This window comes from Schistocerca piceifrons, chromosome 1, assembly GCF_021461385.2.
Source record: "Schistocerca piceifrons isolate TAMUIC-IGC-003096 chromosome 1, iqSchPice1.1, whole genome shotgun sequence".
In the NCBI taxonomy this organism is placed as follows: domain Eukaryota; kingdom Metazoa; phylum Arthropoda; class Insecta; order Orthoptera; family Acrididae; genus Schistocerca; species Schistocerca piceifrons.
Window position 1 is genome coordinate 669865997 of NC_060138.1, and position 13871 is coordinate 669879867.

A 13871-nucleotide genomic window follows, 5' to 3' on the forward strand; every position below is an offset into this window, starting at 1 on the left:
ATGTCTAAAAGTGGAATTCATCTCATTTGAAGAAAAGGAAGGTACTGCAACCTTTAGCAGGGGTTGTTCTGCTCGTATGTCAGAAAATATGAGCTGTCTCGCACAAACCGAAATCAGCTGCAATTCAAAAGTGATTCATGAAGTGAGTAGTTCATGGGTATTGGAATCTGGAAAACATGAAAATAAAAATTACAGATCAGAAAAAGTAACTGATGAAATGGATACCGGAATTTCCAAATAATGACTGAGATGAAGGAATGTCGTCGGAGCAATAAACAGCATAAAACGAAATCGTATCTAACGTGTATGGTGTATTTCGACAGGGGAACATTCAATAACTGAATTTTATGACTCTGGATTGAACCCTAGTTAAAACAACGGTAGTTTCAAAGCCAAGTAAGAGGATCGCTCATAAAGCTAACAGGGATCACATTGCTGTTTAAGATGTTCACAAACGGAAGCTGTCAGTAAGATTAAACAAGAATATCACAATTAAGAAGAAATTGAGCTGCATAGATGTTGCTTAATTTTCAGAAAGATCTCGAGAAAAATGGGTAATCCAGAAAAAGTTCAAGTAAATTGTGAATATCTAGGCACACAGTTCTCAAAAAGATTCCTAATACATGAATGCACAGTTGTAACAGTCACGACGACTCTCAGTACTACGGAAACATTAGTGTTGCTACGTCTTTTGGTAGTTTGCAAGATTATATCAGCCGAGGTCATGCACTAGATGTGCAACAAGGGGGGAGGGGATGTCACAGCTCTCTGTCACTGAGCCGACCTCAGGTGCGACTAAGCCGGCTGGCCCACTCACACCTCAGTGTGGGTGGCGGACTGTGTCGAGGTCTCGAGCCTCAAGGCGAAGGCTGCATGGGGGAAGCAGGCTCCTGCCAAATCCCATGCACTTTGCTAATAGATTCAGTGTGCTATCTGATGCTGGGGGGAGGCTGAGCCGGATCAGACTGCACCTTCTGCCAGGATAGTGGCTGCTCCTTCAGCAAGGTCCGGACAGGCACATGGGGGTAGGTTTTTGTTAGTTATTGGGAGATCAAATGTTAGGCGGGTCATGGAGCCCCTCAGGACTATAGCGGCTAGGGCGGGGAAGAAGTCCAACGTTCACTCGGCGTGCTTGCCGGGGGGCCTTGTCCGGGATGTGGAAGAGGAACTTCCGGCGGCTATCGAGCGTGCGGGTTGCAGGTAGCTGCAGATTGTTGCGCATGTCGGCACCAACTATGCCTGTCGTCGGGGTTCCGAGCAAAACCTTGGGTCCTTTCGGGGGCTGGCTAAATTGGTGAAGGCGGCCTCCATCTCTCGAGGAGTGGAAGCCAAGCTGACGACCTGCAGCATCGTACCCAGGGTGGACTGGGGTCCTCTGGTTTGGAGTCGAGTGGAGAATCTAAACGAGAGGCTACGTCGACTCTGTGACGAAAATGGTTATAGATTCCTCGACCTACGATATGGGGTGGAAGGTTGTAGGACGCCCCTCGATAGATCAGGGGTGCACTACACACAGGAAGAAGCTACATTGGTAGCACAGTACCTGTGGCGTGCACATGGGGTTTTTGTAGATTAGGTTCCTCCTCATGGGAAATAAACCGCTGGCCCGAAAAATTACCAGTTCATGACACTAATGTGGTGTGCCAACTATAAAAGTTGTTAGTTCGCCTAAACAGGCCATTCCAAAGGATTTAAATATGCTTAATCTCATGTTAGTAAATTGTCGAAGTGTCTGTAGCAAGATCCCCGAGTTAATCTCCGAAATAAACAGTAGCAATGCCAATATTGAATGCCAATATTGTATTATGTGCCGAAAGCTGGTTGAAACCAGACATAGAAAGCAGTGAAATTTTGAACTCTGATTGGACAATGTTAAGGAAGGATATGACTGATGCTATGGGAGGTGGTGTGTTCATTGCAGTTAAAATCTGTTTAAACGCAGTTGAGATCGATACTGCGCTGGACTGTGAAATAGTCTGGGTAAAGCTGTCAATCAGACAAGGACTGACCATTGTATTAGGATGTTTTTATAGACCACCAGCATCCGCAACAAACGTCGCAGAACGTTTCACGGAAAGTCTTGAGTACATAGGAAGTAAATACCCAAATTATCCATTAGTTATAGGTGGTGACTTTAGCATCCATTGACTGGGAAAATTACACGTTTATCACAGGGGGCAGAAGCAAAGATTCGTGTGAAGTTATCCTAGAAGCGCTCTCAACATACAACCTTGAGCAATTAGTTAGAAAACCAACTTGAGATGGCAACATATTAGATATCTTGGCGACAAACAGACCTGATCTTTTTGAGGAAGTTAATCTAGAAGAAGGTATTTGCGACCATAATGTCGTTGTGGCTTCTATGTCAGTGGAAGTTGCAAAAAAAAAAAAAAAAAAAAAAAAAAACCAAAGGAACAGCGCAGAGTTCTCTTGTTTGGGAAAGCAAATACAAGTGTCATTAATGAACATCTTCATAGTCAGCTACAAAGCTACAAGTACTCACCGCGGGACACAAAGATATTGAGCATCTTTGGTCGGAATTTAAAGGTATTGTCCACCATGTGCTAGAGAAGTATGTGCCTAGCAAAAGTACAGGGGAGGGAAAGGATTCACCTTGGTACAAGAAACATATTAGGAAGTTGCTGAGAAAGCAGAGAATTTTGTACTGTCGTTTTAAACGTAGTCACTGCCCCGCTGACAAACAGAAATAATGTGAAATGAAAGCAGTTGTCAGAATGACAGTGAGAGACTGTTTTAACGAATTTGAAAGCTATAATATTACTTGAAAATACAGCTCTTAGGTTGCACAGGTAAAAAATTTTCAACTTTACCTAGGTTTCAACTGCTCTAAGGCGGCCTTCATCAGAAGTAAAAAATCAAGTTGTGCATTCCTAGGAAAATTTTATAATGTACAAATATATTTTTATCTTTAACGTGAGCACTGTTGCTCTAAACCATTTCATAACTATATGTTTTTTTTTGTCTACTGTACCGTAGCAGTTAGCTATGATGTAATTTTATTACATATGTTTAATTTAATAAGTTTTATATTATTCCAAAACTCTTTTATAGGTAATGTAAAAAAAAAATTACTTCTGATGAAGGCTGCCTTAGAGAAGTTACCTGTGCAACCGAAGAGCTGTATTTTCAAGTAATATTATAAATTTCGTCTACGGTTACTGCATTATCGGCCATGTTCAAAATTGTAAGAATTTGAAAGAAATATTTTATCTGCAAATTCTAAAAATAACACCAAAAAATTTTGGTCGTACGTAAAATCTGTGAACGCTACAAATAATTCAATACCTTCTCTTGCTGACAGTACGGGTAATGTAACTGATGGTGATAAACAGAAGGTAGAAATTCTAAACCTAGCTCTCAAAAACTCGTTTACGATAGAGGACTGCAGCACCATTCCACATTTCAATAATCGAACAAACGAAAGGATGACTGACATAGTGTTTAGTGTATCTCGGATTGTAAAACAGTTAAGATCCTTAGACGCCAGAAAGGCATCTGGACCAGACGGTACCCCGGTAAGATTTTATGTTGACTATGCTACAAATATAGCACCATTCTTTCCGTCGTCTATCAGAGATCATTGGAACGGCGGAAAGTTCCAGGGGACTGGAAGAAGGCCCAGGTCATAGTAATCTATAAAAAGGGTAGAAAATCGAATGCACATAATTACTGGCCAATTTCACTGACATCGATTTGTTGCAGAATCATGGAACATATTTTGTGTTCAGGCATAATGACCTTTCTAGACTCTGAGAAGCTCATCTGCAGAAACCAGCACGGTTTTAGGAAACAGCGGTCATGAGAGACACAGCTAGCCCTCTTTGTGCATGATATACAACAGGCTCTAGACACCGGCTCCCAGGTTGATGCCATATTTCTCGACTTTCGAAAGGCGTTCGACTCAGTTCCGCACTGTCGCTTGCTACAAAAATTGCGCGCTTACAGTCTATCCAATGACATATGCGGTTGGATAGAAAGTTTTCTAACAGAGAGGGAGCAGTATGTCGTCCTGAACGGGGTAACTTCAACAGAAACAAGAGTAACTTCAGGTGTGCCCCAGGGCAGCGTAATAGGTCCTCTGCTTTTTAGGATTTACATAAACGATCTGGTTGATGGTATTGACAGCAGCCTTAGACTGTTTGCCGATGATGCTGTAGTCTATAGGAAAGTACTATCACACGAAAGTTGTGAACAAATCAATGAGGATTTGCAGAAAATAAATGCGTGGTGTAAGGACTGGCAGTTATCTCTCAATATTAGTAAGTATAGCCTACTGCGTATAACAAGGCGAAAATCCCCATTAATGTATGAGTACAAAATAAATGATCAGTCTTTGGATGCGGTAACATCAGTCAAGTATCTGGGTGTGACTATTCGAAATGATCTCAAATGAAATGATCAGTTTACTCAAGTAACGGATAAGGCGAACTCTAGATTGAGGTTTATTGGTAGAAGCGATGCGGTCCTTCAACAAAGGAAATAGCTTACAATACGTTAGTCCGTCCAGTCTTATTGTTCGTCTGTATGCGACCCTTACCAAGTCGGCCTGATTCAAGAGATTGAGAAGGTCCAAAGAAGAGCGGCAAGATTCGTGACTGGTACATTTAGCCATCGCTAGAGCGTTACAAATCTCATGGACGGTAAATAGTTTGGACAAGAAGAGAATAGAAGCTTTCGAAAAGTGGGACTCACTTGCAGATAGACGACGCTCTAAACAGAAGGGGCTGCTCACTAAATTCCGTAATCCAATCTTCACCGAGGATGTAGAGCACATATTATTACCACCAACTTTAAAATCGCCTAATGATCATCATGAAGGGAGGATATAAGATGAACATCAACAAAAGCAAAACGAGGATAATGGAATGTAGTCGAATTAAGTCGGGTGATGTTGAGGGTATTAGATTAGCAAATGAGACACTTAAAGTAGTAAAGCAGTTTTGCTATTTGGGGAGCAAAATAACTGATGATGGTCGAAGTAGAGAGGATATAAAATGTAGACTGGCAATGGCGAGGAAAGCGTTTCTGAAGAAGAGAAATTTGTTAACATCGAGTATTGATTTAAGTGTCAGGAAGTCATTTCTGAAAATATTTGTATGGAGTGTAGCCATGTATGGAAGTGAAACATGGACGGTAAATAGTTTGGACAAGAAGATAATAGAAGCTTTCGAAATGTGGTGCTACAGAAGAATGCTGAAGATAAGATGGGTAGATCACGTAACTAATGAGGAGGTACTGAATAGGATTGGGGAGAAGAGGAGTTTGTGGCACAACTTGACCAGAAGAAGGGAGGACATGTTCTGAGGCATCAAGGGATCACCAATTTAGTATTGGAGGGCAGCGTGGAGGGTAAAAATCGTAGGGGGAGACCAAGAGATGAATACACTAAGCAGATTCAGAAGGATGTAGGTTGCAGTAGGTACTGGGAGATGAAGAAGCTTGCACAGGATAGAGTAGCATGGAGAGCTGCATCAAACCAGTCTCAGGACTGAAGACCACAACAACAACAACAACAATGATCATCATTAAAAGATAAGGGAAATAAGAGCTCGTACTGAGGCGTTGAGACGTATTCCCTCGCGCGATTCGCGAGTGGAACAGAGAGGGGGAAATATGACTTTGGCGCGAATTGTGCACTCCGCCACACTCCGCTTGGTGGCTAGCGAAGTATATATGTAGCTGTAGATGCTGCTACGAATTCCTCTCCTGTGGCAATCTCTTCATCTGAGTTGTAAATGCACCCTACATCCTCGACTGGTTGTTGTATGTACCAGTCTTTGTCTTCATATACAGTTTTTACCCTCTACAGCTCCCTCTAATAACATGCCCCTTCTTCTTGTTTCCACATGTTCCTTTCTTCGCCGTTTCCTCGAAGAACTTCTTCATTGCTTATCTTACCAGTCCACATAATTTTCAACATTCTTCTTTAGCACGACATCTCAAACTCTATGACTCTCTTCTGTTCCGGTTTTCCCACAGTGCATGGTTCACTACCATACAAAGTCGTCCTCCAAACATGCATTCTCTGAAATTTCGTCCTCAGATTAAGGCCTATGTTTTGACACCAGTAGACTTCTCTTGGCCAGGAATGTAATCTTAGCTTGTGATAGACTGCTTTTTATGTCCTCCTTGCTTTGTGCGTCATGTCTTATTTTCTTTCCACATGGCGGAATTCGCTAACTTCTTCCGCTTCATGATCACCACTTTTCCCGTTAAACTTCCGTCGTTTCTCATTTTTGGTGCTTCTAACTACTTTCGTCTTTCTTCGGTTTACCCTCTGTCCATTTTCCGTCCTCATTATACTGTTTATTTCATCCAACAGATCCTGTAGTTCTTCTTCACTTTCACTGGCGATAAAAATGTCATCAGCGAATCATGTCAATGATAGGCTTTCACCTAGAATTTTAATTCCATTCTTCAATATTTCCTTTACTTCCGTCATAGTTTCTTCGATGTACAGATTCAACAGTAGGGGCGAAAATTGCATCCCTGTGTTGCCCCTTCTTAATGCGAGTACCTCGTTCTTAGTATTCCAGTTTTTTGTTCACTCTTGGTTCCTGTTCATAATGTATATTACTCGTCTTACCATTTAGCTTACCCCTGTTTTTGTCAGAATTTCGAACATCTTGCATCATTTTACGTTATCGAACCCTTTTTTTAGGTTGAGATATCTTATGAACGTGTCTTGATTATCGCTCAGTCTTGCTTCCATTACCAAATGCAACGTCAGGACTGCCTCTGTGGTGCCATTCCGTTTCCGAAAGATCCTCAATTTTCCATTTCTCTATATTATTATTGTGAACGACTTGGCTGGGTGAGCTGTTGAGCTAACTGTGCGACGCTTCTCGCATTGATTTGCTCTTGCTATGTTCGGAACTGTGTGAAAGATATTTTTCCGAAGTGTGATGGTATAAAGCCAGCCTCATAGACTCTACATACCAACTTAAATAGTCATTGGATTGACACCTCCCCCAATGATGTATACTCGTAACGGCTGGTCTCGACGTCTCGCGGGCAGAAACGAGAGGGGAATGTGGATTCCACTTAACAGAAGACACAAGATGAGAGCCCTGGGCGCCAGCTACATTCTGTTGCTTGTGGTGGTAAGGAAACGCTGGTTCGAGGAAAATGGATTGTCGTTAAATTCCAATTACTGATCTTTTTTTTTTTAAAAAAAGTATTTATTGTCTCTATCTCATTTACTTTTCTAATTTAATCTTCTAACAATAAAAAAGAAATAAGAATCCTATACAGAACTTTACATATTTGATAGAGAAAAGACTCACCGGACAATATGTGGTTTATAAACGAGCGCGCTGGCCGCTTTGGAGACTGCAGATGGTAAACTGCCACCGGGCAGTCTTGTGGACTGCCTCTGCTGACGTTAAAAGTCGCTTTAGTGAAGTGTTGAGTATGTGCCAGTCTGTTGTATCGAATCATTGCTGTAAGGTGGGTTGACTTGGAAAGATCACAGAATGGTAGAAGTGAGCCAAAGTGTTTTGGTGCGCCCGTGACCACACCTTGAAGTTGCCCAGTGCGTTAGTTTATCAACCTGGACTATCGTCAAGCCGAAACCAAATGGTGTACCATTGGTAGCGTAAAAGCAGCGCTCATAAACAGATACCAGCTGACAGGAATCGAAGAGGACTATCATGTTTTCTTTGTCTAAACCCGTTCCAAACTCGGCAGAAATCGCTGCTGTCGGTGAGGTCCATTTCAAACAGTGAGGTCCATTTCAAACAGTTCACAAGCGAAAATTGGGAAGGGAACTGCATATAACAGAAATTCAGATACGGATTCGGATCCGTCTCAATAGGCCAACCTCACAGCGGCCTTCGGTGGGCAAAAAAACACGGAAATACTCTTCAGCAGCTGACTGGAGGCGTGTAGTGTGGTCCGACGGGACGCGACATTGCCGCTTATCAAGGGCAAAGGTGAGTGCTCGGCGGCCCAATGAAGAGTTTATCTGGCAGCGTGTGGAGGGTATAGTTCAACCCGGAGACGTTTTTGAGGTGTAATGAAATTACACAACCGTCGAAGTTGCACAGAAGGTTGTTTTTATTTAAATGGTGACCAGTTTCCGATCTTATCCATTATTAAGCCATCTACATAAGTCCTATCACAACACCATAATGTGTGTGCGCTGCCATATTGCTTGTAAGTGCAAGATTTGCATACGACAATCTTGTGCTGCGAGCAAAAAAAAGTGAAGAATAATATTAAAAATAATAATAAATAACCAATTGTCGTGTTCAGAGAGACCTCCACTTAGCCAGTCACACAAGTAGAAGCACCTTGATGGCGTGGAACACGCGTGAATGATTTGATAATGAACTGAGGCCTGAAACTGGTCACCAATAAACCTGTGCCACTTTGACGGTTTTGTAAGTTCTGTTAATCATACTAAGTTCAAGGCTTAAGAGATTGAACAGACTATAGCCTTACATATGAGAAATGACGCGTTAAAAATTTTAAATGGACATTTAGAAGTCCTTGGCGGTTGTAAGATGAAGAAATTAAAAAAAAAAAAAAAGAAAAGAAAAAGAAATCAGAGGACGCACGGCAGCTGGCGAAGAATGGAAATAAAATAGGTACATGGAAGTTGGAGAGCGCCTAAGCGAGTCGCTTAGGCGCTCTCCAACTTCCATGTACCTATTTTATTTGTCTGACAAACCCTGTTCCCAGGGCTATATTTTATATGATTAATGTAACTATGCAGATGTTTGCCTAAACGATAAGGACATATCACTTCATGTTGTTATAATACTGCCGTCTTCTGAAGAAGATAGATTTATATCTATTGAAACCTAGGTAAAGATTACTTTATCCTTTGCAACTGGTCGGCTGCTCTTAGTCTGATTCTACGGTTCTATTACAGTGGCCTTGAAATGATTAAAGCGTGGTTTGGAAGGAATATGCATTAACAGATGTTGTCTGAATCATATTCGATTTACAGACGATACTTTTATTTTCTTCAGATCCAGAAGGACCTCAGAAAATGATGGGGTGTGTGAATAGAAAAGCAGATTAATTACGGTAAGATCAAAATAAGACACGGTCAGTATGCTAACAGGAAAAATTATGATAACTGGTTAGTTCTAGGAAAACGGTAAACAATAATCGGATGGACACTTAAATAAATAAACAAGAGGGAAAGAATAACTTGTTCATTTTGAGAATCGAATGCTGTATTCGTAAATAAACTCCCAACGTGCCTTCAACAGAAGACCTATAACCCGTGTATACTGTCAGTAATAAGTTACGGAGGTGAGATATTAAATGTACAGGCGAGTTACAGCGAATTCCTGAAGCAATTTTTCACTAAGTTTCCTACCGGTCATGTTCAGCTGAAGATGGTTAGTAGAACGTTGGTCGAAACATTGCTTCAAATAACGCTGCGCTCGGAGTATAACCAAGGAAAATTTCGGAAGACGTCAGACTGTTTCCATAATTTAAACAAAAAAATATAAAGAGGCAAGCCGAAATGATAAACAGTCAACATTTCCATGCAAAAAACTTGAGTTAAATATTGACGAAGTGCTGGTTAATAACGCCTAGAGTGAAATTTATCTTCCACTGATGCAATATTTATGTCGTAGTAAATCAAGTCTTGCAGGCGCGGCAGACCATAATCAGAATGAAGAGAGCGTAACTAAGAGGAAGCCTACGTCACGAACACATTACTTTGGACATCCAAAAATCTTTCACACGCTCCATAAGGGATGATATTTGTAAATAGACGTATTAGGAAACAAACAGCTACACAGGAAAAACAAGAGGGAGCCGTATTTATTGTGTTTACAGAATGTGTTTATTAGGCAAGCATACACCGGTGCTCGTGGTGTCCCTCTGCTGAACGAAGTTGTCCACTTCGCTCGCAATGCACCTGCCCTGCGTTCAGCCCGCGACTTCACTGACTGCAGCCGCCCCGCCCGTCTTCTCGCTGCTCATGCGTGGCGTGTGAGAGACTCGACGTACCAGCACACTACGAAGAATACTGGCAAGTAAAATATGTTTTCAAATTATGTTACACACGTTACGCCGTGTATATTTTAACAAACTTCATATAATCTTACTTTAGTTATCGCTTTGTAACCTCTATTAAATGACGCTAGTGGTCCTCTTCGCTCTGTTATTGAAGTTATTAACAACGCACGGTCCTCAACTAAGTTACACTGTAATATGACTTCTATTCTTTTCTAGTACTGAAAGTTATTTGTAGGTTGTTTTTAAAACTGAATGCATCTTTGGTCTTCCTTTTTGTTTTTAAAATCTGAAGATGATTTAGACGTTGTTTAAATTAATGACGTGAGAATGTAATTGTGGCTGTATCACGAACTACGTTTTTTTTAACAATGGCAGGGACACTAAATTTGTACTGGAAGAAACAAACAACTATGTTCAGTAGCTTTTGTTTGTCACTTAACTCCTAGTTTTCTGATATAAACAGATCAACAGTTTAATATATTCCGCTCATTTTCAGTAATTACTATCTTACGACATACTTTTATATTCCACACATTTTCAGTAATTACTATCTTACGACATACTTTTCTGAGGTAACTCGCCGGCAGAACAAAATCGAACAGTGAAAACAATATGTGGAATACAGCCACAGATCATGTCGTTGGTGCCTCTGAAATTAGGCATTATAAGTATTCCTTCACAAAATGTATTTTCGAAAATAAATTTAGTCATACGCAAATCACTGCACCTTGTCAAGAATGGTAATGTCCGCAGCTACAACCCTACAAGGAAAATCGAACCATCGATGGTCGTTATTAAAGCAGTGAGTGGTTCAAAAAGAGTTCAAAATCACCAATTTCCCAAAGATATAGAATATCTAGGAGGTAACAAAGAATTTTATATCAATTGTAAATCGTTTCCTCCAGACGTTCCATAGAAGAATACTTTTATTAATCAGTGGTAAAATGTATAGTGTGATTGACACTGTAAATACACTTACCTGATGGTTAAATTTGTGGCTTACTTACAAATTTGAGCAGTTACAATTAACAGGTTCATCTTGAATGAAATTTAAGCGACTACTTTATGTTGTCTGTAAATTGGTAGTTTGCAGCCATACATGCAAAAAAATGAACTTCTTTTTAGGAAACTGCATACAGAAAGTATTATTTTGGAACTGAGAAGAATATCCACAAACACTTCAACGCTTTGTGAGGAGAAAGACCTTGGATTAATGTGTAAAACAAAAGTTCTACAACCTTTCATACCATACTATCTTGTACGAATACAGTGGTGACTGAGAGAAGACTCGATCCCGTAGCCTCAGCTCTCGCAGGCAATGCTGTTACACAGTTTCAATTTGCCAGGAAATTTCAGGACAGGACATACTTCGCTAATGACTGTAAGGTCCATTCTGGAAACCATCCCCTAAGCTGTGGCTAAATCGTTTCTCTCCAGCATTCTTTCTTCCAGCTAGTCTAGCGATGGATGTACGAGAGATTCTATGGAGTCAAGAAAGTAGGAGAGACTTGATGGCGGATGTACAGCTGTGATTGTGGGCCGTAAGTTGTGCTTTGATAGGTCAGTCACTGAAAGTATTGTCCACAATAGACAAAGTTACAATATTACTACATTTTGGATACAGATCAAATAATCGTTCTGTTCATATATCTCTTCACAGTTCGTATTTACGGTGCCCGGATAACCTCTCCAAGTTCGAATCTTTCAGATCCGTATCAAGCAGCATTGCCAATATCCTGTTTCGTTGACGTGTCTCAACATTTTCTTATTATGCAACGGGCAGTTATTCACCATTATACAACTCTCTACCCTATGTCTGCGCTCTAACGGTCCTTTCTTCCGTAACTGGTGGATGTAATATCCTGTCGTATTAAAATTTACATCCCCTCAGCCACAAAAAATTGCTGAGGTACGGGACAAATATCTGCCAGGATGCAGAACAGGTAACGGTATTCGAGAATAATTATAAAAAGAAAAAAAATATTTTCCATTACTTATATGAACATTAAGAAAGCCTTGGGCAACGAAAAATAACAATACGGCGTTCGAAATCCTTAAGACAATTGGGTATGCTGCTTAAATAACAGGAATGAAAGTGCACTATCAGCAGATAAGAATGTTTCAGTTCTCAGCTGGCGTAGATACGCATAAGTATTTTCGTGAAGTAGTAGGTGGTAGTAGTTCTTATTTAGTTCCTGCACAAGCTTTGTTTATGCGTACTCTTTATAATATATAACATTGAACTGAAATTAAACACGAAACATAAAATAACTGGAACCTGCATACACCAGCGGAAATAAAATCGCAACACCGGAGAATAATTAATGTAGAGTAACGAAATTTACAGAATATCTTTGTATAGGTAACACATTTTAGTAATCAACATTGCAAGTTCACATGTAGAAGCGAGATAAGCCATTGGAAATGTGAAATTCTGGTACATTAATAACCGGTGTAGCCGTCAGAATGTTGAATGAGAGCATGCAAACGTGCATGCACTGTGTTGTACAGGAGCCGGATACCAGTTTGTGGTATGGAGTTCCATGCCTGTTGCACTTGATTGGTCAATACAGGACTGTCAGTGCTGCTTGTGGATGACACTGGAGCTGTCGTCCGTTGATGTCTCATATGTGCTCGACTGGAGACAATATCATCGAGCGGGCCAAGGAAACATGTCGACACCCTTTAGAGCATTTTGGGCACAACAGCGGTATATGGGAAACACCCTCTGGAATGCCCTTCGTGAATGGCAGCACGACTGATCGAATTACCAGGTTGATGTACAAATTTGCAGCCAGGGTACATGGAATAACGCGAAAGTGCTCCTGCTGTCATACAATATCGCACAGTAGACCAGGTGTTGGTCCAGTGTGTCCAGCACTCAGGTAGGTTTGTTGCAGGCCCTCAACTGGCCCAGTTCTAAGCAACACACGGCCATCACTGCCACAGAGACAGAACCAGCTTTCATCGGGAAACCCAAGAAACCTTCCTGCTCTCCAGTGAGCTCTCACTTGACATCACTGACGTCGCATATGGCAACTGTTTGGGATCATTCGAATGTGTGCTGACTCGGAGCTGTCCTTGAAGTAATCGTTTTGTAACAGTTTGCTGTGTCACTGTCGTGCTAATTGCTTCTCAAACGGCTGCTGCAGATGCAGTATGATGCTACGAAGCGTCAGAGCCATATACCGAATATGATGGTCTTCCTTTCAGGAATGCAACGTGGCCATTCAGACTCTGGTCTTCTTGTGTCCGCCCATCCCCGTGACCACCGCTGCCAGCAATCATGTACAGTGGTTACATTCTACAATATCGCAGAAGAAACATCCAACACACATCCAACTTCTCGTAAACCTATTACATGAACGTGTTCAAACTCAGTCTTTGTCCTCTTAAAGGCATCCTTGACTAACAATAACTCACCACTTCAAAGGTAAATAACGTTCACGATCGTTACAGTGTGTGTTTAAAGCAAACCTGATTTGCTTCCTGATAATGTCGCTACCATCCACACTCTTATGCGACTGCAGTGAAATCTGTATAGACATCATCTGTCAGAGGAAGAAAGGTGCCTACCAACTTTCGTTTATGTTGCACAACTCCTTCTTGGTGTTGCGATTTTTTCCGTCAGTGTATGTTATAATAGCGCATGTATGTACGTACAGGGTGACAACTATTGAACTTTATAAAAAACGTAAATTAGCTACCAACTAGAACGTACATACACTTTATTCAACATGTAAACTTCACCACAGATACTCGGAATTAGCTTATGACATGTTCGATGTGTCTGCCGTTATTGGCGATGATGTGGCGCAGACGAATGGTGAAGTGCTGGAACATCGATGCTGTCGATGACCTCC